The following is a 23,850-nucleotide window of genomic DNA, read 5'->3' as shown; positions in this document are numbered from 1 at the left end:
AACAAATAAATAAATATTAAAGGGAAGAGATGGGGATATATGTATATGTATAGCTGATTCACTTTGTTATAAAGCAGAAACTAACACACCATTGTAAAGCAATTGTACTCCAATAAAGATGTTAAAAAATAAATATTAGAAAAAACCCCACATTTGCTAAAAATAAATAAATAAATAAAACTCTTCAATGACTCAATATTTTCTCTTTTCTTTCAGAACAAAACTCAAATTCCTATACGGGACTGCATGTGTAGGCTCTGCATTTCTCTTTGCCTTACCTAGCATCATCTTCTTCACCAACATCACCCTTGACAGTCTGTCTTTTGGTCCCTGGATATTTCAGTCCTGTCCCACCTCGTCTTCCACTGTTTCTAATCTTCTTCCTCTTCCTTTTAAAAAATACCTTAATGAGATTTTCTAGGTTTCTTTATTTGGGTCATGTATGGTCTTAAAAAAATATTATCCTAATATATATATTTTTGGTGCTGCTATGATTGGGATCTAGTTTTACATTACACTTTTTAACTTATTAGTGTTATCATGTACATAGGTACTGATGTTTGAGAAGCATATTTATTGAATTGGAAAGACCTTGCCAATCAATGTTAAGTGAATTAAATGTTTGCGAAATGCTATACAGCTCTGTGCTGCTTAATACAGTACAGTAACACATGTGGCTATTTAAATACATTTAAATTTAAACTATCTAAAATAAAATAAAATTAGAAATTCTGACCCTCAGTCACACCAGCTCCATTTCAAGTGCTCAGTAGCAACTGTGGCTAGTGGCTACCATGTTGGACAGTGCAGATATAAAACATTGCCATCATTGCAGAAATGTCTGTTGGGCTGCATTGTTCTAGAATTTGATCCCATTTAAAAATAAAGTATATATATCACATATATGTTCATATAGATGTAGATCTATAAGTGGTATAGGTTGTCTTTTATAATATGTATTTAAAATATATTTTTTCTCTTTATAGAATGTACCTTTATTAACTAGAGAGGATATTCTAAATTGTTAAATATTTAAAGATCACCACATTTTTTTGAGAAATCTCTACTTTGCTGCATTTAAAAAATACATACTGCTTTGCAGACATCTATTTAAAAAGTTCCTATTTCATTCAAGGGAAAGTGACACAGTTAAACTTTTTCTTCATGATGGGAGGATCTGATTTCATAAGCAAATCCCCCAGGAGTGTAAGAAAGAGAGCGAACTGGACAAGCCAGGCCACGCCCTCCAACTCATCTACTTAAATACACTCTCAAGATGCCTGCACTTACTTTTGCCCACTCAGAAAACAGAAGGGAAAGCAACATTTCCAGAAATGAATGTTGCTAAGGATTACGGGAATGGGGCATGCCCATTTATTAGGATCCCCCTGAGGTTTCCCCAGTACAAACTCTGGCAGCTACCTTTTATCCAGCTCCTTACTGGGTAGCGTGGGGCCTCACGCCCCTGCCTCCTGAGCAATGTGGCCTCACTCTGGGGGCCTGGAACCTGTGGGGGTCAGGAGGCTTGGGGGAGTGTCAGGAAGAAGGGCGGGGTCTTGTTTGTGCCACCTGAGGCTGAGGGATGCACTTCAGAAAGCCCCTTATTCTCACAGGAAGAGGCAGATTGGGGCGAGCTCCCCCCTACTCTTCAGACTGCATTTCCTTCAGTTCCCAATGGTGCTGGGTTGAAATTTAGGGAGGGGACTAGGGTGAGGTGAGTAAGACACTGTCTGGGGTGCAACATTTCAGGGGATGCCCAAAACCTCAGTGACAGAGATAAACAATATTTTATTGGCAATATTTCAAAAACCAAAACAAATGCAAAAAAAGCCATGATGAACAAAATAGCAGCCTTTGAAACAAAGACTGGATCTGAGTCAACACTTGCACGATTCACATTGCTTGCATCGCCCTTATCCTGGCCCTGTCACAAGAGAAGGGCTGTTGTCAGGATCTTAAATGTAGCAAGAAGAATTTCCTTTTTAAAAAAGTACAAAACAGAGAATTCTCTGGTGTTCCAGTGTTCCAGAGTTCCAGGTTAGGGCTCTGTGCTTTCACTGCCGGGACCCAGGTTCAATCCCTGGTCAGGGAACTAAGATCCCACAAGCCACAAGTTGCGGCCAAACAAACAAACAAAAAACAATAAAAAAGTACAAAACAAACTTCCTTTGTTGGAGTGTAAAATACATAGAAGACACAGCACACATCACCTGTATAGAGCTTGCTGAAAATTTTCACAAATTCACACACAAGTGCAGCCAGAACCCAGCCCAAGAAAGCAAACCAACTAGCCCCCCAGAAGCCACCCTTGTGCCCCTTCCAGACAGTAGCTCAGGATGAGGTTAACCCCTAGCCTGACATTTTTCCCCCCTCAAAAGAAATTTGAGTTGAAATTCACACAACATACAATTAACCATTTTAAAGTGTATAATTCAGTGGCATTTTATATACTCACAGTGCTGTGAGACCACCACCTCTATCAAGTTCTAAAACATTTTCATCTCCCCAAAGGAAAGCTCTGTCTTCATTAGGCAGTCATTTCTGATTCCCCCTCCCCACTCTCTCCGGCAACCACCAATTTGCTTTCTATCTTTAGGGATTTACCTATTCTGGATATTTTGTATAGAAGGGCTCATATAATATATGACCTTTTGTTTCTGGCTTCTTTCACTTAATGTAATGTTTTCAAGGTTTATCCCTGTTTAGCAGGTATCTCTTCTTCATTTCACTTTGTGGGTGAATAATATTCCATTGTATGGATAGACCACATTTCACTTATTCACTCATCCATTGATAGACATCTGAGTTGTTCCCACCTTTTGGCTGCTGTGAATAGTGCTTCGAATAGTGTGAACATTTCTGTGCACACTATTTGTTTTAATAAATATTTGTTTGAATAAATATTTGTTTGAATACTTGTTTTCAATTCTCTTGGATATATACCTAGAAGTAGAATTGCTGGGTCATATGATGATTATATGTTTCACTTTTTGAAGGAACATCACACTGTTTTCCTCAGTGGCTGCATCATTTTACATTCCTACCCATGATGCACAAGAGGTCCAGTTTCTCCACGTCTTCGCTACCATTTACCTTTAAAAAAAATTACAGCCATCACAGTGGGTGTGAAGCGGTATGTTATCATGGTTTTGATTTGCATTTCACTAATAACTAATGATGTTGACTATTTTTTATGTGTTTACTGATTGTATATTTTCTTTTGAGAACTGTCTATTCAAATCCTTTGCTCATTTTAAAATTGGATTGTCTTTCTGTTGTTGAATTCTAAGAGTTCTCTATATATTCTGGATACTAGACATTTTAAAGATATATGATTTGCAAATGTTTTCTCCCATTCTTTAGGTTGTCTTTTTGCTTTCTGGATGATGTCATTTGATGCACAGAAGTTTTAAATTTTGATGAATTCCAATTTACCTAATTTTCCTTTGGTTGTATGTGCTTTTGGTATCATACCTAAGAATCCATTGCTAAATCCAAGGTTCATGAAGATTTACCTTTTCTTCTAAAAGTTTTATAGTTTTAACCCTTACATGTATGTTGTTGATTCATTTTGAGTTAATTTTTGAATATGGCGTGACATGTGGGTTCAACTTCATTCTTCTGCATGTATATCTAGTTGTCCCACCGTATATTGAAGAGAATATTTTTTCCCTCTTGAATAGTCTGGGCACCCTTGTTAAAAACCAACTGGCCAACCACAGGCAACTCTACTCAATACTCTGTAATGGCTTCTATGGGAAAAGAATCTAAAAAAGAGTGGATACATTTAAATATATATAACTGATTCACTTTGCTGTACACCTGAAACTAACACAACATTGTAAATGAACTATACTCCAATAAAAATTAAAAAAAACCCTATTAGCCATAGATATATGGGTTTATTTCTGGACTCTCAATTCTATCCTGTTGGTCTATATGTCTGTCCTTATGCCAGTACCACTCTGTTTTTTTTTTTTAAATTTATTTGTTTATTTATTTTTGGCTGTGTTGGGTCTTCGTTTTCTATGCGGGGGCTTCCTCTAGTTGCGGTGAGCGGGGGCCACTCTTCATCGCAGTGCGCGGGCCTCTCACTGTCGCGGCTTCTTTTGTGGCGGAGCACAGGCTCCAGACGCGCAGGCTCAGTAGCTGTGGCTCACGGGCCTAGTTGCTCCGCGGCATGTGGGATCTTCCCAGACCAGGGCTCGAACCCGTGTCCCCTGCATTGGCAGGCAGACTCTCAACTACTGTGCCACCAGGGAAGCCCTACCACTCTGTTTTGATTACTGTTGCTTTGTGTACAATTTGAAATTGGGAAATGTGAGTCTCCTAGCCTGACTTATATTACATGGATTAATTTTGCCTAGTTTTATAACCTGTATAGATGGAATCATATAATATGTACTCATTTGTGTTTGTTTTCTTCATTTAATATTATGTTTGGGAGCTATCTTTTAAGATTAACTTAAAAATATAAGACTTTAAACAAATAATATACTTAAATGATTTTAAAAATTCAAGTAGGATGAAAAGGTTATAGTGAAAAGCAGTGCTGTCTCCAAATCCAATTCTCCACCTCCCTTCTCCAGAGATAACCAATGTTACCAGTTTCTCGAGCATTTATGGAGAGAAATTTTAGGCATAAACAGGTCTCTAATTGTGTACCTTTCTCCCCCCCCACAGAGTTCGTAGCAAATGCTACATACAGGAGAACACTTCATTAGATTTATTTTCTAATTATTTCATGAATTAGCTTACTTTCTCTTCATCCCTACTGCTATTATTCACTTCATTTTTTTTAAGAGTACAGGGCTATTAGTTTGTAGACTGTCATTCAATTTGGGGTTTTCTGGTGTTTCCTCGTAATTAGATTTGGTTTATGCACTTCAGGCAGTAATACTACAGAATTGATGTGTCCCTCTCAGCCCCTCATTTCAGGAGGCACTTCATGTCAGGTTGTGCCATTATTGGTGAAGTGAATTTTGATCACTTGGTTAGGGTAGAGTCTGCTGCGTGTCTCCACTGCAAAATTATCAATTTTTCTTTTTAAAATTTTTATTTTTTATGTTTTATTTATTTTACTGAAGTATAGTTGATTTACAATGTTGTGTTAATTTCTGCTGTACAGCAAAGTGATTCAGTGATACATACATTTATATTCTTTTTCATATTCTTTTCCATTATGGTTTACCATAGGATATTGAATATAGTTCCCTGTGCCATACAGTAGAACCTTGTTGTTTATCCATTCTATATATAATAGTTTGCATCTGATAATCCCAAACTCCCAATCCATTCCACCACACCCCCTTGGCAACCACAGGTCTATTCTCTATGTCTGTGAGTCTGTTTCTGTTTCGTAGATAAGAAACATTTGTGTCATATTTTAGGTTCCACATATAAGTGATATCATATATTTGTCTCTTACTTTTTTTTTTTTGTCTTGTAGTGATTCTCCTAGTCCTCTTGGTATACATATATATATATATATTTTTATAATAAATTTATTTATTTATTTTGGCTGCTTTGGGTCTTCATTGCTGCGTGCGGGCTTTCTCTAGTTGTGGTGAGCGGGAGCTACTCTTCGTTGCAGTGCGCGGTGCGGTGGCTTCTCTTGTTGCGGAGCACGGGCCCTAGGCACATGGTCTTCAGTAGCTGTGGCACGTGGGCTCAGTAGTTGTGGTGCGCAGGCTCAGTGGTTGTGGTGCACTGACTCAGTAGTTGTGGCTCGCGGGCTCTAGAGCGCAGGCTCAGTAGTTGTGGCGCACAGGCTTAGTTGCTCCCAGGCATGTGGGATCTTTCCAGACCAGGGATCGAACCCGTGTCCCCTGTATTGCCAGGCAGATTCTTAACCACTGCGCCACCAGGGAAATCCCTGTCTCTCTCCTTCTGACTTACTTCACTTAGTATGATAATCTCTGGGTCCATCCATGTTGCTGCAAGTGGCATTATTTCATTCTTTTTTTATGGCTGAGTATTATTCCGTTGTATATATGTACCACATCTTATCCATTCATCTGTCGATGGACATTTAGGTTGTTTCCATGTCTTGGCTAATGTGAATAGTGCTGCTATGAACATAGGGGTGCATGTATCTTTTTGAATTATAGTTTTGTCTGGTTATGTGCCCAGGAGTGGGATTGTTGGATCATAGTTTTTTGAGGAACATCTATACTGTTTTCCACAGTGGCTGCACCAATTTACATTCCCACCAACAATGTTGGAGGGTTCCCTTTGCTCCACACCCTCTCCAGCATTTGTTATTTGTAGACTTTTTAATGATGGCTATTCTGACCGGTGTGAGGTGGTACCTCATTGTAGTTTTGATTTGCACTTCTCTAATAATTAGCGATGTTGAGCATCTTTTCAGGTGCCTATTGGCCATCTGTATGTCTTCTTTGGAGAAATGTCTGTTTAGGTCTTCTGCCCATTTTTGGATTGAGTTGTTTGTGTTTTTGTTTTTGAATTGTATGAGCTGTTTGTATATTTTGGGAATTAAGCCCTTGTTGGTTGCATCATTTGCATTTTCTCCCAGTCTGTAGGTTTTCTTTTTGTGTTATTTATTGTTTCCTTTGCGGTACAAAATCTTGTAAGTTTGATTGGGCCCCATTTGCTTATTTTTTGCTTTTGTTTCTATTGCCTTGGGAGACTGACCTAAGAAAACATTGGTATGATTTATGTCAGAGAATGTTTTACCTATGTTCTCTTCTAGGAGTTTTATGGTGTCATGTCTTGTATTTAAGTCTTTAAGCCATTTTGAGTTTATTTTTGTATATGGTGTGAGGAGGGTTCTAACTTCATTGATTTACATGTGACTGTCCAGCTTTCCCAACACCACTTGCTGAAGAGACTGTCATTTTTCCATTGTATATTCTTGCCTCCTTTGTTGAAGATTAATTGACCATAGGTGTGTGGTGGAGCCTTCTTTTCATAGTGCTTTTTAAGAAGAGACGTGAGAACTTGCTTCCTCTCTTTGCTCTCTCTGCCATGTGATGATACAATGAGAAGACAGCTGTCTGTGAACCAGGGAGAGGCTCTCACCAGACATGGGATCTACCGGTGCCTTGATCTTGGACTTCTAGCCTCTAGAACTGTGAGAAATGTGTCTATTTTTGAAGCACCCCCCACCCCAATCTGTAATAGTTTGTTATAGCAGCCTGAGCTGACCAAAATGGGGTGGGAACCATGGATTAGGATGGGAAGGCCTATGTGGCATGGCGCAAGGCAAAAGTGAAGTTCCCAAAACTCCAAAAGCCCAGGCTGCTCACATCTGTGTCCATCTCCATTTCCTAGGCAACGTCACATTTGTTCCTTTCAGCAGCTCTTTAAGTCGATAAGGTGTCCCCATTTTACAGATGAGGAAACTGAGCCTCCAAGAGTTCCACAGCCTTGCCTAAGTCACGTGGGGTGAGGCAGGGATTCGAACCTAGGTCTTCTGACCTCTTCTAACCCCCAGACCATGTTGACTGTGTAGCAAAAACACAGCTGAGCTATTATTGCCCTGCTTTAAGAGATGGGGGCATGGAGGCACAGACGGTCAAGCTTTGCTTCCTGGCTCTGGAGTGTGCCAGAGGTGAGGACAGAATCTCAGAGGTTTGGCTCTTACATGACTTTCTTCTATTCCATCCAGCTGCTTCCTTCTAGCCAGACCTGGATTTCCTTACCCAGCACTTGGCACGCCCTCAGGGGATGGAGGTGGGGGCTTAAACCATAGCAACACATATGTCTCACTCAGACTGAGGACAAATGCCATCTTTCCTCTTGGGCAGTCTCGTCTCTCTATTTTCTCCTTCAGCAACTCCTGGGTGACCCTGGGCAAGGTCTGTCATCTCTCTGGCCTCAGTGTGGTCCTCTGTGAAATAGACGATGGCTGACCCTCGTTTGAACCCAGGCAGTCTGACTCTACACTGTATACACTCAAATATACTGTGTACACTCAAATACACTGTACATATCATATACACTCAAATAAGAGGAATTAACGCCTTCTGAAGCTCCAGGTGTAACCCCTCTCATCACGTATTTTGTGGATTATAGGAAAGAGGCTGCTTTCATATAAGCAGCCTGGCCTGGCTGGATTAGATAAGCAGTTATTGTCAGGCCAGAATGGACTGGTTAGGGGTCTCATTCTCCCAAGCGAAATTACTTGCTGTCGATGTCCAATCATCAGCCAGAAGGCTGACCAAAATGGGGTGGGAGCCATGGATTAGGGTGGGAAGGCCTATGTGGCATGGCGCAAGGCAAAAGTGAAGTTCCCAAGACTCCAAAAGCCCAGGCTGCTCACATCTGTGTCAGAAGGGGGTTGATCCTCTAATCCTATTTCCCCTGCTCAGTGCCCTGTAATTGTCCATCTGAGCATCCTGTGTAGCTCAGGTCTGTATCCAAGGGCTACACTCAGGGTTCTCCCACATGCTGGGTCCTCAGAGAGTAAACCAGCTGCCTAGGATATTTTCAGTCACAGCTGCAGTTGAATAAATTATGACCAGGAGGAGGACAGCCCTGTGTCAGGCTCCTGAGAGGGCTGGCGGCACTGCCCGGCTCCCGGGCCTTCCCCATCCCTCCTGCCACAGTTCCAAACCACATCCTTCTCCTCTCCGTGGAGCCAGCCCAGTGTCTGCCTTCAGGAAACTTCCCCCAGGTGATTCCACCCTAAGTGACTCCATGTTTCCTCTTGTTTTTGTGTCTTGACCCAGTGCCCATTTCATTCAATTAGAAAAATATCAAAAATAAAAAGAAGAAAAAAAGAGGAAAAACAAAAACAAAAAGAAAAAAAGAAAAAAGAAAAACATGAGATGAATCCCTGCCTGGGGTGCAGGATGGTGTAGGGATTTTTTTTTTTTTTTTAATAAATAAATAAATAAATAAATAAATTTATTTTTGGCTGCGTTGGGTCTTCATTGCCGTGTGCAGGCTTTCTCTAGTTGCGGGGAGCGAGGGCTACTCCTCGTTATGGTGTGTGGGCTTCTCATTGCGGTGGCTTCTCTTGTTGCAGAGCATGGGCTCTAGAGCGCAGGCTCAGTAGTTATGGCGCACAGGCTTAGTTGCTCCGTGGCATGTGGGATCTTCCCGGACCAGGGCTTGAACCCGTGTCCCCTGCATTGGCAGGCAGATTCTTAACCACTGAGCCACCAGGGAAGTCCCAGGATTTTTTTTATGTTTAAAAATTTTTTATTTATTTGGTTGCGCCGGGTCTTAGTTGTGGTAGGCGGGCTCCTTAGTTACGGCACGTGGGCTCCTTTGTTGTTGCATGCAAACTCTTAGTTGCAGCATGCAAGTGGGATCGAGTTCCCTGACCAGGGATTGAACCAGGGACCCCTGCATTGGGAGCGCAGAGTTCCAACCACTGTGCCACCAGGGAAGTCCCCTGGTGTAGGGATTTTAAGGCAAAAGCACAAGCACGCCAAGGAAATCAATGTACTTGTGATAAGATAAATGCCTGCTGGAGCTCAGAAGAGGGAAACACATCCAGGTGGGAAAACTGAGCTGGATAAAGATGGAAGAGGTGCTGGCATGTGTATCTGCTTTTGTTCCTATTTCCCCTCCCCCATGGATCCTCAAGCATGCTATTCTGTATCTGATTCTTGGTTAGGTCCCGGCAGATACAACACACTGATTTTAGTTAATTAATCAGATACGCAAGAGATAATGCATTTCTTTATTTTCTGTAAAACAACTTCAATTAGACTCGAAGCCCCGTGTCTGCTGGGTTGGTGGGAAATGCAACTTTGTCATCTTGGTGCCTTGGGAGCCAACACAGTGCAAAGATTCCAGGTCACACGTGGAGCCCAGGCACCAGGAGGCCGGCCTGGGCAGCCGTATTTGCTTTCCATGCTGCTGAGGCTCCGTCAGGCCTGCTCTACTGCCCCCCTTCTTCCTGGGGCTCAGGCTTGAGGTACAGGAATCCTGTGCCTGGTCATCCCCTAGGGAGCTACCGGGGAGCAGGAAATGGTCCCCACTGCTGGCATTACCTCCTCTTTGCCTCTCTGGCTCAGGGGAATCTCTTTTTAGTCCAGGAGACTCTCTCTTTCTATGCTTCCAAGCATTTCTCTTCTCCCTCAGGGACATCTAGCCTATCCACTCGGGAAAACAGAAGCCAGGAAGAGAAGGGTATTCATTAGTGTTATGGGCTTAATTGTGTCCCCGCAAAATTCCTGTGTTGAAGTCCTAACTCCTGGTGTCTCAGAATGTAACAGCATTTGGAGATAAGGGCTTCAAAGAGGTAATTATGTTAAAAATGAAATCTTTGGGTTGAGCCTTAACCCAAAATGACTGGTGTCCTCATGAGAAGAGATTTGGACACAGACAAGCACAGCAGGGAGACCATGTGAAAACACCAGAAGAAGGAGGCCATCTACAAGCCAAGGAGAGAGGCCTTAGAGGAAACCAGCCCTGCTGAAACCTTGACCTCAGACTTCCAGCCTCCAGAACTGTGAGAAAGTAAATTTCTGTTGTCTAAGCCACTCTGTCTGTGGCATTTTGTTATGGCAGCCCTAAGAAACTAATATAGTTAAGATTCGTGTTTGGTTGCTGTAACAAAGGAACCCAGAATACAGTGGCTTAAACATGATGGGACTTAATTTTTATCTCATGAACCAGTGTGAACGTGGGCATCCGGGCTGACATGGGGCTGGGGATTCACACTTCTAACCTCCTGCTCTGTCACACTCTGGGATGTTGCTCTTATCTTCACGGTCCCCGAGAGCTCCCCATCATGTCCCTGGGCCCACATCTGGCCAGCAGAAAGAGGAAGAAGGGAGAGGCAAGGAAGTGTCCCTTCCCTTTAAGTGCACATCACTTCTGCTCATACGTGATGGACTGAATTTGGTCACATGGCCACATCTAATTATGAGGGAGGTTGGCAAATGTCTTTACTCTGGGTGTCTATGAGCACAGCTAAAATGTGGGGCTTCAGATACTACAAGAACAAGAATAACAACCAGCAGTCTTTGCCCTCCCAGAAGCGAGGAAGAACAGGAATTGTCGATTGGAGAGAGGAAAGGGAAAACGGAAATGGCAAGGAGGAAATCATAAATATCTTCAAGATTACCTGCCACACGAAGAACAGGAAGACCTGTGCAGATCCTGCCCTCTAGCTGCTCCCAGATGCTCTCTGTTTCTAGAGAACAATATTTAAAAACATGCAGTTGTTACCGAGAGTCCGAGCTCGCTCTGCTGGCCGCATGACAGGCCAATAAATCGGAGACGAGGTATCGAGGCAAGGAATACGACTTTATTTGGAAAGTCAGCAGACTGAGAAGATGGCAGACTAATGTCTCCAAAAAAACATCTTATTGGGGTTTGGATACCAGTTTCTTTTAAAGAACAGAGAGGGGGAGGAGATGAGGAAATAAAGTAAAAAGGCCATAAGTTTTGCAATTGTCCCCAGGAATGGCCAGCCTGGGGGAGGGGTTGTGTTAATTTCTTCTTTCTTGCAGCCATCCACAGGCGGACAGGGTCTGGATGTTTCCCTGAACAAAGGCACTTTGGTTTAACATTCAGGCAGAGGGGCAGGGTTTCCCGGGGCAGGCCATTCTGTATAGACAGTATCCTTTTAGTGAACAAAAGCAACGGGAAGCAAAGGTTAAAGTAAAAGAAACAGATCCAACATGTAGTCAGATTTGGCTCTTCCCTGTTACACAATTATAACAAACATGACCATATACAGTGGAGTGAAAATTATTACAATTACAACCTGCACTGCAATTGCTCTTTGGGGGAAACTACGTCCATTTAGAAAAGTTTTCCGATGAGCCATGTGGAGGTGGAAGGGAAGGAGCTGGGAGTGGGGATTGGTTGGATTCTGAGAAAGGAGAGTGATACCCAAACGAATCTGTGTAAGAAATCTATAGGAATTGGACATCACAGAGGGCAAAAGAGAGGGCCAAGTAATAGGTGGAGAGGTGGAAAGTGTCTTGATAGAATTCTTAGAACAGGATGCTTAGTATTTCATTTTAAATCATTTGGGTTCTGTAATGTAATTCCTACAAACCTTTAGTCAAATCTACTAAATATATAAAGGCCTCTGTGTGTGTGTGAATTTCACATCTGGATCATTTTAGTGCAGAATGGGGGCAGCATTACGAGAGGACAATGCACCTGTTTATTGAACAAATTAGGCAAAGTACGGCTGAAGCAGTGGTGACTAGAGACTCCATTAGCTGTATATGCCCTTTAGAATTCCAGAGGGACGGGGGATGGAGGTGGGAATGGGATTCTAGCCAATTTCATTGAATCTGAAAAATCAAAGCACATTAGCCAATACTTGCATTAAACCATTGTGACAGAAACTAGTTAAATATGCTTCCTGAGCTCACACCCCTCTGCCCAGGGTGAAACCGAGCAGGGCCCTATGGGGCTCCCAGGCATGGAGGCCTTTTTTTTTTTTTTTTTTTTAATTTTTTATTTATTTATTTATTTATGGCTGTGTTGGGTCTTCGTTTCTGTGTGAGGGCTTTCTCTAGTTGTGGCAAGTGGGGGCCACTCTTCATCGCGGTGCGCAGGCCTCTCATTATCGCGGCCTCTCTTGTTGCAGAGCACAGGCTCCAGACGCGCAGGCTCAGTAATTGTGGCTCACGGGCCTAATTGCTCCGTGGCATGTGGGATCTTCCCAGACCAGGGCTCGAACCCGTGTCCCCTGCATTGGCAGGCAGATTCTCAACCACTGCGCCACCAGGGAAGCCCGCATGGAGGCCTTTTTGTCCTCCATTTCTTGTAGGCAAGACTCCAGCCTCCATGACCTTCCCTGAGTTCCAAAGGGCAGATTCAAAGAGTTGCAAATCAAGGGAGGAGCAGCCAGGAAACCACCTGAGGTGAGATTAAAGGGACCAGAAAAGCTCATCAAGATTAGGAGACCACCAGAGACCCTGCACACACCCTAATCTTGTCAGCAACCCCACCCTTTTGAAACTCTGCCGAAGAAAGAAGAATGAAGGACTGTTACTGCCTTGATCCTTATGACATACCCCTGACCACCAGCCCTGACTACAAGACCTCTCCCTATTCCCCAGGGAGGGGGGCACAGTTCTTGAGGCGCTAGCCTGCTTTGCCTGGCAAAGAATAAAGCCACCCTTTCTTTCTCCTCCAAAACTCTGTCTCTGTATCTCATTTCGGTATGGGTGTACAGGGAGCCAATATTTTGGCAGCAATAAGAGTCAGAGAAAGTATTATAGAAGAGGACTAGCTCTCCCAGTGGAGGGAAGAGGTTTTGTTACGAGACATTGGAAGGTTATAAGTGGGGGTAAGGTGATTGGATCTGGGCTTTAAGAACGAGATGAGGGTTAGATCTGTGGATCACCCTGTGGATGTGAGTGTTACAGCCTCTTTCCCCCTCTGCTCACTAAAGACATGTGTGTCTCTTTTGGAGGATCTTCTCCCGCATCTGCCCGTTGTGGAGATGGCTGTCTTTGCCAACTTGGTTCCTGGGTTTTTGAGAAGCAAAACACTGGTGAGAGGGGTAGAAAGAGACAGCAAGAAGCCAGGATGGGGATGTGCATTGGGAAGGGCTAAGATTCACTTGTGGGAGATGCTGGGTGTGCAAGGAGACCCTCTAAATAGCACCCCTCTTCCTTGCCTAAATCCTGGAACAATGAATATGAAGACAGGGTGACAGGGTATCAGGCAGATGGAGATGAGCTATTGCGTTATGAAAGAGCTGTTGTTGGTGATTGTGACTTTTAAAAAAATTGAATAAATTGGACGTAGAGCATTGTATAAACGTAAGGTGTACAACTGTTACTTTGATATATTATATATTGTAATATGATTGCTGTTGTAGCGATATTTATCACATTACATAATTATAGTACAATATTGTTTATTTTAATTATACCGTGCATTAGATCTCTATGGCTTATTGCTACTTGTTGCAAGTTTGTACCCTTAAACAACATCGATCTTCCACCCACAAAGAGACTGTGACTTTTTATGTGGGCTTCATAACACTAAACTCTAGAATGTGATCCATTTACCCACCTCGTCCCAGGCAGTGCTGGGGAAGGTCCTCTGTAAAACTTTCAGCCTGGAGGACAGGGTAAGAGATGCCCACTGCCAAGGCAGTTTGATTTGAGAAGAAAAGGACAAGAAAATGTCAGGGTCACACATGCCAGGTTTTCCTTCCAAAATCACCAGACAGATTCCTCCACCTCCCTTGGGGTGAAGTGTGTGGAGGGTAGAGAGGGGCCAGGAGGGTAGTGTTGTGGAACCACTTTCACATGGAATGAGTATCAGGATGGGGAGGAGGCTTGGCCTCTCACATTCCCTGGGTTTCTTTCATTAACCCATTGGGTTTAACCATTAAGCCTTTGATTAGCTGAGGGGGTGTCTGTCCCCTCCGGGGAGTTGTTCCACAGTCTCACTTATCTTTGTGTTCTCAGCACCTAGCACAGTGCCTGGCAAATAATAGGTGCACAATACATATTTTATGAAGGAAGGACGAGAGGAAGGAAGGCAGGCATTGCCTCGGAGAAAAGAGGAATTAGACCTCACCCTGGTCATCCCTGCTTCTGGGTTAAACTGTACTGTCTCTAGCACATATCGAGAGATGCAGGGGAGAAGCCCATGTCTTTCTTCAGGACCTTAAGAGGTGGACATACACCCTCCTTTGTTACTTTCCCATGCTTTTCAAGATGCAAATCAGTTTAATAAGTTGTGACCATAATTTAAAAAAATCAAGTAGACTATAATAGTATAGGATAGAATAGGATTGAAAATATGAAAATACATGATATGTAAGGTAGGAATTGCTTTATGAAAATCTGTGTGTGTGTGTGTGTGTGTTTGCGCGCATGTGTATTTGTACTGGGTTGCTGTGTAAATTGTGTATGTTGCTATGAGGTGCAGTAAAAAAAGGTTGAAAAATATTGAATTGCCACATTTAGCAGAACTCAGTTGCAACTTCGACCTCTTTTCACGTAAGGGAGTGAGTTCAAATAGTGGGGTGCGGGGGTACATCTAATCAAGGGAAGAGGAAGAGAGGGCTCTTTAGGCTGAAAATAACAAGCTCATTAGTCAACGCCTTGAGAATGATGGCTCAAGAAATTTATCTGGGTGGCATTTTTGCAGGAAATGGGCATGAAATATTTTATTTCAAGGGCATGAAACAAAATAACTGCAGTTGAGAAACTGGCTGTCACCATGTCTCCACACCATTGCCAAAGCAGGAAACCCAAGAGCATTGTGAAGATTTTCCATCTTTCCTGTCTGTGGAGCTGGTTCATGAAACCCTGGTGCTGGTTATTATAGTTAAGTTTAGCAGTAATAATGTTTGCAGTACTAACAATCCTGTAAATTTATTGAGTTATTTCAGCTTTCAAAGATCTTCCCCACCTGTCTTTTCATTTAATTGTACAATGACCCTGGGACTAGTCAGCCCAGGTAGGATTATACTCATTTTATTTTAGAGGAAACAGGCTCAGAGGGGGCAGTCCATGCTCACACAACCCCCTTCTGTGTTTCCCAATTCTTCCCGGCTGTGCTCTTTTGGCATTTGAGGGGACCCAATAAATAAATCCCCTTTCCGTGCCTGAATTCACAGCTAATTGGGAGACAGAGACACAGGGTGGAGATAGAAATATCAGCTTAATTATGGGTAAATGCTGGAGTGGACCAGAATCATGACTACTGGGGGCTCAGAGAGTGCCCTGCTGCACCACAGCTTGACCCCAGGTAGAACATAATCTTTGATGCATCACTGTTCTCACAAAAGGAGAGGTCTCCAGAGGCCCACCACCAAAAACAAACAATCATGATCTAGTCATAGAGTGGCTACAGCCCCATCTGTGGCAGCTAGCGCCTGGGATTTGATGGCGAAGAGTTGTAGAAGGAGCTTCTCACTTCCCCCATGGTAGGTGAGGTGGCTGGATCAGGGGCTGGGGTGGAGCAGGGTGGTGGGAACCAGCTGGACCAGTAGGCGTGGGGGTGTGGTGGGGGGAGACCCCTGAGGTCGGATCATATATCCACACCACCATGTGTTCACTGACATTGGAAGGTGGGATGGAGATGCTGATTCTGGATTCCTTTTCTGAGCCAGATTCTCAATGGAGGCTGAGGTGGTTTTGTTTGGAGGTGCCTTCCAGCAAGCAGAGTACTTAGAGGCAAACCCTCTCTGGAGGAAAGCTTTCTCAAGTTAGGCTCAAAGGACCCTCACAGATTATTACTATGAGCTCCTGAATAAAGATGACCAAACCCATGAGAAGCCAAGTTACTGTGCCTGAGAGTCACAGAAACAATGGACAATAATGAACAGTACATTCCAAGGACTGCAGATGATAGAGTGTCAGATATTCAGTATAGACTAGTTATATAGGAAATGTTTAAGGAATTAAATGTATAAAAATGTAGTGCTTCAAAGAAATATAATTACAAAGAGCATATAATAGGAAATTATCAGGAACAAACAGATCTGAAATAAAAAAAACCAAATGTGGTGGTTGTACAATATTGTGAATGTACTAAATGCTACTGACTTCAAATGATTAATTTCAAGTTATATGAATGTAACCTCAAAAAAAGGGATCACCTCAAAATGAAAAATGTAATTGTTGAAATGAAAACTCAGTGGATAGGTTTAAAAAGCACAGTTTTGATAGACACAGTTGAAGAAAAAGTAGTAAACGGAAAGATGTATTAGGAGAAATTATCCAGAACTCCACAAAGAGGAAAAGGAGATGGAGAATATGAGAAATTAAGAGAGAGAAGCTAGAATCAGATGGTTTGATAAATGTCTAAAGTCAGGAGAGAAGAGAAAGAATGAAGGACAGGCAGTATCCAAAGAGATTCAAGTCACATCTATCATTAATAGTACAACAAGGAAAAAATGAACAATCCTTCATTTTAGTGGAAGATTTCAATGCACCTGTCTTGATTATTGATAAGTAGAAAAATATATATCAGCAATGGTATAATGAATGGAAACACAACACAGACTTTTTCTAATGGACCTATATAAAATTTGGCATCGAACAATCAGAAAACATTTTTTTTCCCCAAGCATACACGGAACATTCATAAAAATTAATGATAAAATTTCCCTACATATTTTAAAGTGTAAGCATTATAATAGACTCTCTGTTTACAAAACAATTCAATAGAAGTTTATAACAAAAGGACAATTTAAAACATTTTCTATACATTTGGAAAAAAAAACCAAAACCTGTCTCAAGAATCAAGAAGAAATCATCGCATAAACTTAGAAGTAATTAAACGCGCTTCCTTTGAGCCCTCGCCGCGCCTGCGCGTGGCGCCTGGGGTCAGGCTGCAGCGCCGGAGCAGCACGCGCTTGCGCTTAACTGGGGCCGTCTGACCCCGCGGTGGCGGCCTTTTTAACCGCGAGCTAGACGGCGGCTCTGGGCTGCCGGGGTTGGGGGCTGGGGAAGACGTCGGGGGTTCTGCAGTCTCTGCTTATTCCTGTGCCTGTCCTGTGAGTCCGAGTGTCCTCTCCGTGGAAATCAGTGAGACGGGCAGGTTCATTTAACCGCGGCGGGGAGGGCGTCTGCAGGGAGGGGAGATGAGAATCCGGCTGTGGCCTTGAACAGACTGAGTGAGGGCCGTAGTGCACTTGACACGAACTGGCTCCCGGTCTTGAGCTGCATGGGCTGAACTCGTCTGGCTGCGGTGTATTCGCGGACTACTTAGAAAAACCGCCGTTTAGGGTCAACTGCTTATTTGGATATGCCCCAGATAGCTTGAACAGCTTACAACGACAGGGTTCTGTGCATTGCGGGGCACAACATAGGCACCTAGATAAATGCACAGTCACTCCTTCGTAATCCACGTTCTAGGTGATAACGATCCCTCCTGGATTTAGGTGAAACGTGCATCATTTCTGAGTACAAGGCAGCACGTGTTGAAGGGCAGGTATGCACAAGTGCCATGTCTAGCCGCTTTGGTGCTTAATAACTGGAGGGGGGCCCCAAGTTAGCAGGGGTAGTAGGCAGTTGGTGTAAACTCTAGCTCAGGAGCAGGACTCTAAAAAATACGAATCGAGGATAATAGCGCCTACCTTATATCAGGGTGTGGTCTACTTTGGATCCTCTAACAGAACGGGTCCCCTGACCACCCAAGAAACTGAAGCTGCTACTGGCAGCTGAGGGCCCAGGTTTATTCTGTACCACAGTTTATTCTGTCCCTATTATCTAAACAGGATTAAGTAGAAATAACTTAGATGCTTATCTAGTATTTGACATGAGATATTTATTTTGTGAAACAGTGCAAGCGATTGTAAATCCCCACATACTATTTGATTAAGTGCAATAGGGTACAGTCATGTGTAATCTCTTTACACAATAGTGCATCTAGTCCTTTGCCTTTAATTATTGCACAAAAATTATAAGACCAGCGAAAAAGACATGCGCACTGACAGGCCAATTGGCCTACACAATGATAAATCAGAACAGTACACTGACTGGAATGGTCCAATAATTTAAGTCAAATGTTTTAATGGTGCAATTAAAGTAATCAAATAAGGGTTCAAATATGTTTTTTCAATATATTAATTTCTTTAAAGTCCTGTTCAGGCAAGGTGCTGTTGATGTTTAAAAAAACACTATTAGCTTTGTCCACAGATGTAAGTTGTCAAAAGTTACCCAAGGTAAGTTTGATGTTGAATGCAGCTTTAAACAATTAAAAAATTGTATTGAGTGTACTTCTCAAAGCAAATTATACAGTTTGAGAGAGCCCCGAAACCTGTAAACTAAATGTTCTTACACAAATGCACAAAATAAAGTTGGCAACGTTAGATGTCACGTTAAAAAAAAAGTAATTAAAACTGAATGATAATGGAAATACTACATATAAAAACTTGTAGGATACAGCAAAAATGTTTCAAGGGAAACTTATGGTTTTATATTCTTATATTAGAAAAGAAAAAAGGCTGATGAACATTAATATAAGTATCCAAACTAAGTGGTTGAGAAAAGAACAACAGAATAGGCCCAAAGAAAGCAGAAGGAAGGACATAGTAAAAATATGAGCAGAAATCAGTGGAACAGAAAACACTGATGCAGTAGGAAGACTCAACAAAAGTTAAAGTTGGTTTTTCAAGAAGATAAACAAATAGACAAATCCCTGGTGTAATTAGGAGACAGAGGGAGGAAGGGAGAGAGAGAAGGAGAGAAAAAGACATATATAATTAACAGTATGAGTGAAAAGAGCATATAACTACAGATACAACAATGTTTAAAAATAATAAAATAATGTCAACAAATAATACCATCTATGAATTTGAGGTTAGATAAAATGGACAAATCCCTAGAAGATATGTCACTTACCAAAATTCTGAATAGTCCTATAACATTAGAACAAGTTTTATAGGCTTTCACAAGAGAGTTCTTTCAAAAATTTTTAAAAATTTTAATTAAACTTTTTTCCTTTTAAAAATTGAAGTATGATTGACATACGATATTATGTTAGTTTCAGGTGTACTACATAGTGATTCAACATTTGCATACATTATGAAATGATCACCACGATAAGTCTGGTAACCATCTGTCCCCATACAAAGTTATTACAGTATTATTGACTGTATTCCTTATGCTGTATATTGTATCCCTGTGCCTTATTTATTTTATAACTGAAGGTTTGTACCTGTTAATCCCCTTCACCTATTTTGCCACCTCCACCTACTGCCCCTTTGGCAACCACCCATTTGTTCTCTGTATCTATGAGTCAGTTTTAATTTTGTTTTGTTTGTTTTGTTTTTTAGGTTCCACATATAAGTAAAATCATACAGTATTTGTAAGAGTTCTATCAAGAAAAACAAATATTGTATAATATGGCTTATATGTGGAATCTAGAAAAATGATACAGATGAACTTATTTGCAAAGCAGAAATAGAGACACAGATATAGAGAACAAACGTATGGATACCAAGGGGAGAAGGGGGGTGGGATGAATTGGGAGACTGGGATTGACATATATACACTACTATGTATAAAATAGATAACTGGGGCTTCCCTGGTGGCGCAGTGGTTAAGAATCTGCCTGCCAAGGCAGAGGACATGGGTTCAGTCCCTGGTCTGGGAAGATCCCACATGCCCACGTGCCACAACTACTGAGCCCACATGCCACAACTACTGAAGCCTGTGTGCCTAGAGCCTGTGCTCCGCAAGAGAAGCCACTGCAGCGAGAAGCCCGCGCACTGCAACGAAGAGTAGACCCCGCTCGCCACAACTAGAGAAAGCCTGTGCACAGCAACAAAGACCCAACGCAGCCAAAAATAAATAAATAAATTTATTTAAAAAAAAATGCTCTGTCTTGATTGCTGTATGACTGCATGTGTTTTCAGAATTTATAGACTGTAGTGCCTAAAAAGAATGAATGTAAATTATACCTCAATAAATCTGACTTAAAAAAACCAAGAGGGCTTCCCTGGTGGCGCAGTGGTTGAGAATCTGCCTGCCGATGCAGGGGACACGGGTTCGAGCCCTGGTCTGGGAAGATCCCACATGCCACGGAGCGACTAGGCCCGTGAGCCACAACTACTGAGCCCGCGCGTCTGGAGCCTGTGCTCCGCAATGAGAGAGGCCGCGACAGTGAGAGGCCCGCGCACAGCGATGAAGAGTGGCCCCCGCTCTCCGCAACTGGAGAAAGCCCTCGCACAGAAACGAAGACCCAACGCAGCCATAAATAAATAAATAAATAAAATGAAAAAAAATTAAAAAAAAAAAAAAAAACCAAGAATATTTCTTCACCAAAGACAGGGCAATGCACCCATGTTTATAGCAGCATTATTCACAATAGCCAAAGGGTGGAAATAACTCAGTGTCCATCAAAGGATGAATAGATAAATAAAATGTGGTCTATCCATACAGTGGAATATTATTCAGATTTAAAGGGGAAGGGAATTCTAACACATGCTAAAACATGGATGAACCTTGAAGACATTATGCTAAGTGTAATAAGGCAGTCACAAAAGGACAAATATTATATGATTCTAATTTATATGAGGTTCCTAGGATAGTCAAATTCATAGAGATAGAAAGTAGAACAGTGGTTGCCAGGGACTGGAGGGAGAAGAGAATGGGGAGTTAGTGTTTAATGGGTACAGAGTTCCAGTTTGGGAAGATGAAAAAGTTCTGTAGTTAGATGGTGGTGGTGATTGCAGATATGAATATATTTAATGTCACTGATCTATACACTTAAAAATGATACATTTCATGTTGTGTATATTTTACAACAGTTAACAATTTTTTAAAAAATCACACGCAAAAAAGAGAAGGCAAACCCCACACTGGGAGCAGGCATGCATAATACATAGATCCATCAAAAGACTCATATCCGGAGTATATAAAGAGCTCCTACAAACAAAAAGACAAACAAGCCAATTTAAAAATGGGCAAAGGACTTGAACAGGCATTTTATATATCCAAGTGGCCAATATACATATTAAAAGACATTCATGATCATTAGTCATCAGGGAAATGCACATTAAAACCACAATGAGATATCACTACAACCCCCTCCCCCAAATGGCTAAAATTTTTAAAACTGAGATTACCACTGTTGGTCAAGATTGGAGCCACTGAAAATCTCATACCTTGCTGGAAGAATGTACATTGGTACAACTACTTTGGAAAACTGTCTGGAAATAGTTATTAAAGCTAAGTATATAGCTTTATATAATTCAGCAATCTCACTACTGGGTAAATATCCAAGAGAAATGAGAACATATGTCATCCAAAAGGCATAAACAAAAGTATTCATAGCATATTTATTCATAATAACACAATTTGGAAACAACTCATCAACAGTAGAATGAATGAATAAATAAATTGTGGAATATTCAGACAATGGAACACTATTCAGTGATTAAAAAGATAACACATAACTGCTATACACAACAATGTGAGTGAATCTCATGGATATAAGGATGAGTGAAAGAACCCAGATACAAAAAACTACATACTGTATGATTCCATTTATATGAAGTTCAAAAACGGGCAACAAGTGCTCAATGGATTGGAAGAATTAATATTGTTAAAATGTCCATACTACCCAAAGCAATCTACAGATTCAGTGCAATTCCTATCAAAATTCCAATGGCATTTTTCACAGAACTAGCACAAACAATCTTAAAATTTGTATGGAACCACAAAAGTTCCCGAATAGCTAAAGCAATCTTGAGAAAGAGAACCAAAGCTGGAAGATATCACACTCTCTAGTTTCAAACTATATTACAAAGTCATAGTATGGTATTGGCATAAAAACAGACAGATAGATCAGTGGGACACAATAGAGAGCTCAGAAATAAACCCATACATATGGCCAACTAATTTACAACAGAAGAGCCAAGAATATACAATGGGGAAAGAACAGTCTCTTCAATAAATGATGTTGGGAAAACTGGACCACTATCTTACAGCATACACAGAAATGAACTCAAAATGGACTAAGACTTGAACATAAGACCTGAAACCATAAAGCTCCTAGAAGAAAACATAGGCGGTAAGCTTTTTTTACAGAGGTCTTGGTGATGATTTTTTGAATCTGATTCAGAAGCAAAGGCAACAAAAGCAAAAATCAAGTGGGACATCACACTGAAGGCAACCTACTGAATAGAAGAAAATATTTGCAGATCATATGTCTGACAAGGCGTTCATATCCAAAATATGTAAAGAACTCATACAACTCAATAGCAAAAAACCCAAACAATCCAATTAAAAAATGGACAGAAGATCTGAATAGACATTTTTCCAAAGAATACATATGGATGGCTAACAGGTATATGAAAAGATGCTCAACATCACTAATCATCAGGGAAATGAAAATCAAAACCACAATATCACCTCAACACCTGTCAGAATGGCTATTATCAAAAAGAACAAATAATAAGTATTAGTCAGGATGTGGAGAAAAGGGAACCCTTGGGCACTTTTGGTGAGAATGTAAATTGGTGCAGTCACTATGGAAACAGTATGGCATTTCCTCAAAAAATTAAAAATAGAACTACCATATGATCCAGCAATTTACATCTGGGTATTTATCTGAAGAAAATGAAAACACTAACTTGAAAAGACATCTACACCCTCATGTTCATTGCAGCATTATTTACAATAGCCAAGATATGGAAACAACCTAAGTGTCCGCTGATGGATGGATGAATGGGTAAAGAAAATGAGGTATGTATGTATGTATGTATGTAAGTACGTATCATCTATCTATCTAGTGTACACACACACTGTAATATTACTTAGCCATAAAAAAGAATGAAATCTTGCTATCGTGACAACATGGATGGACCTTGAGAGCATTATGCTAAGTGAAATAGGTCAGAGGTGGGACTGCCCCCTTCCCCTAGGCACAGAAGCTGGACCATAAAATGAAGTCAATTCCAGGGACTGGGTCAGTATACTCTCAAGACACATGGGAGATCCTGGGTGGGTGGAGATGGTGGGATGCAGGTGGGATGCAGGAAAGAGTCAGGGAAAGGCAACGTCCAGGTCACCAAGAGAAGAAGAAATGGGCCAATAGTGCCAAGGCCAAGAGGCTGGCACAGTTCCTGGTCTGGCAACCCGGAGGTTACTGGTGAGCATAGCAGGGGCAGTTTTAGAATATCAGTGGTGGCAGAAGACTGCAAAGTGGGAGCAAGTAAATGGGAGCTGTGAACAGGTCACTTCCTGGAGAGGTTAGGTTAGGAAGGAGAGCTGAGTGGTAGGGACAGCAGTGACAAAGGAGAGGGAAGACCTGCATCCTCCGCCTGGCACCCTGACAGGCCCATAAGTAACACTGAATGAATGAATGAATAAATAAACATACAAAGGTCTAATGGTGAAGGGAAGGAGCCAGTGGAAAATATTAAAGATGGGGCAGAAATTTAAAGTGAGCCAAAGGCAGAATTTCAGAAGACAAACTGTG

The 23,850-nt window shown here is 41.7% G+C and overlaps 1 long non-coding RNA gene and 1 other non-coding gene across 2 annotated transcripts in view; both read left to right on the top strand.

Moving 5' to 3' along the window:
- LOC132370345 (uncharacterized) overlaps positions 1-3,060 on the top strand; it is a 42,075-nt gene extending 39,015 nt beyond the window's left edge. The window contains exon 3 of the long non-coding RNA XR_009504549.1: positions 2,997-3,060. This is a non-coding gene — a long non-coding RNA (uncharacterized LOC132370345). The remainder of the gene's footprint in view (positions 1-2,996) is intronic.
- A 14,141-nt stretch (positions 3,061-17,201) lies between these two features.
- Positions 17,202-17,337, top strand: LOC132371170 (small nucleolar RNA SNORA76). The gene has a single exon (XR_009504793.1). It is a non-coding gene; the product is annotated as a small nucleolar RNA SNORA76 (small nucleolar RNA).
- Positions 17,338-23,850: the final 6,513 nt, after the last annotated feature.

The sequence above is a fragment of the Balaenoptera ricei genome, chromosome 8 (assembly GCF_028023285.1).
Source record: "Balaenoptera ricei isolate mBalRic1 chromosome 8, mBalRic1.hap2, whole genome shotgun sequence".
Classification (NCBI taxonomy): domain Eukaryota; kingdom Metazoa; phylum Chordata; class Mammalia; order Artiodactyla; family Balaenopteridae; genus Balaenoptera; species Balaenoptera ricei.
This window is presented reverse-complemented; position numbering and strand designations above follow the sequence as displayed.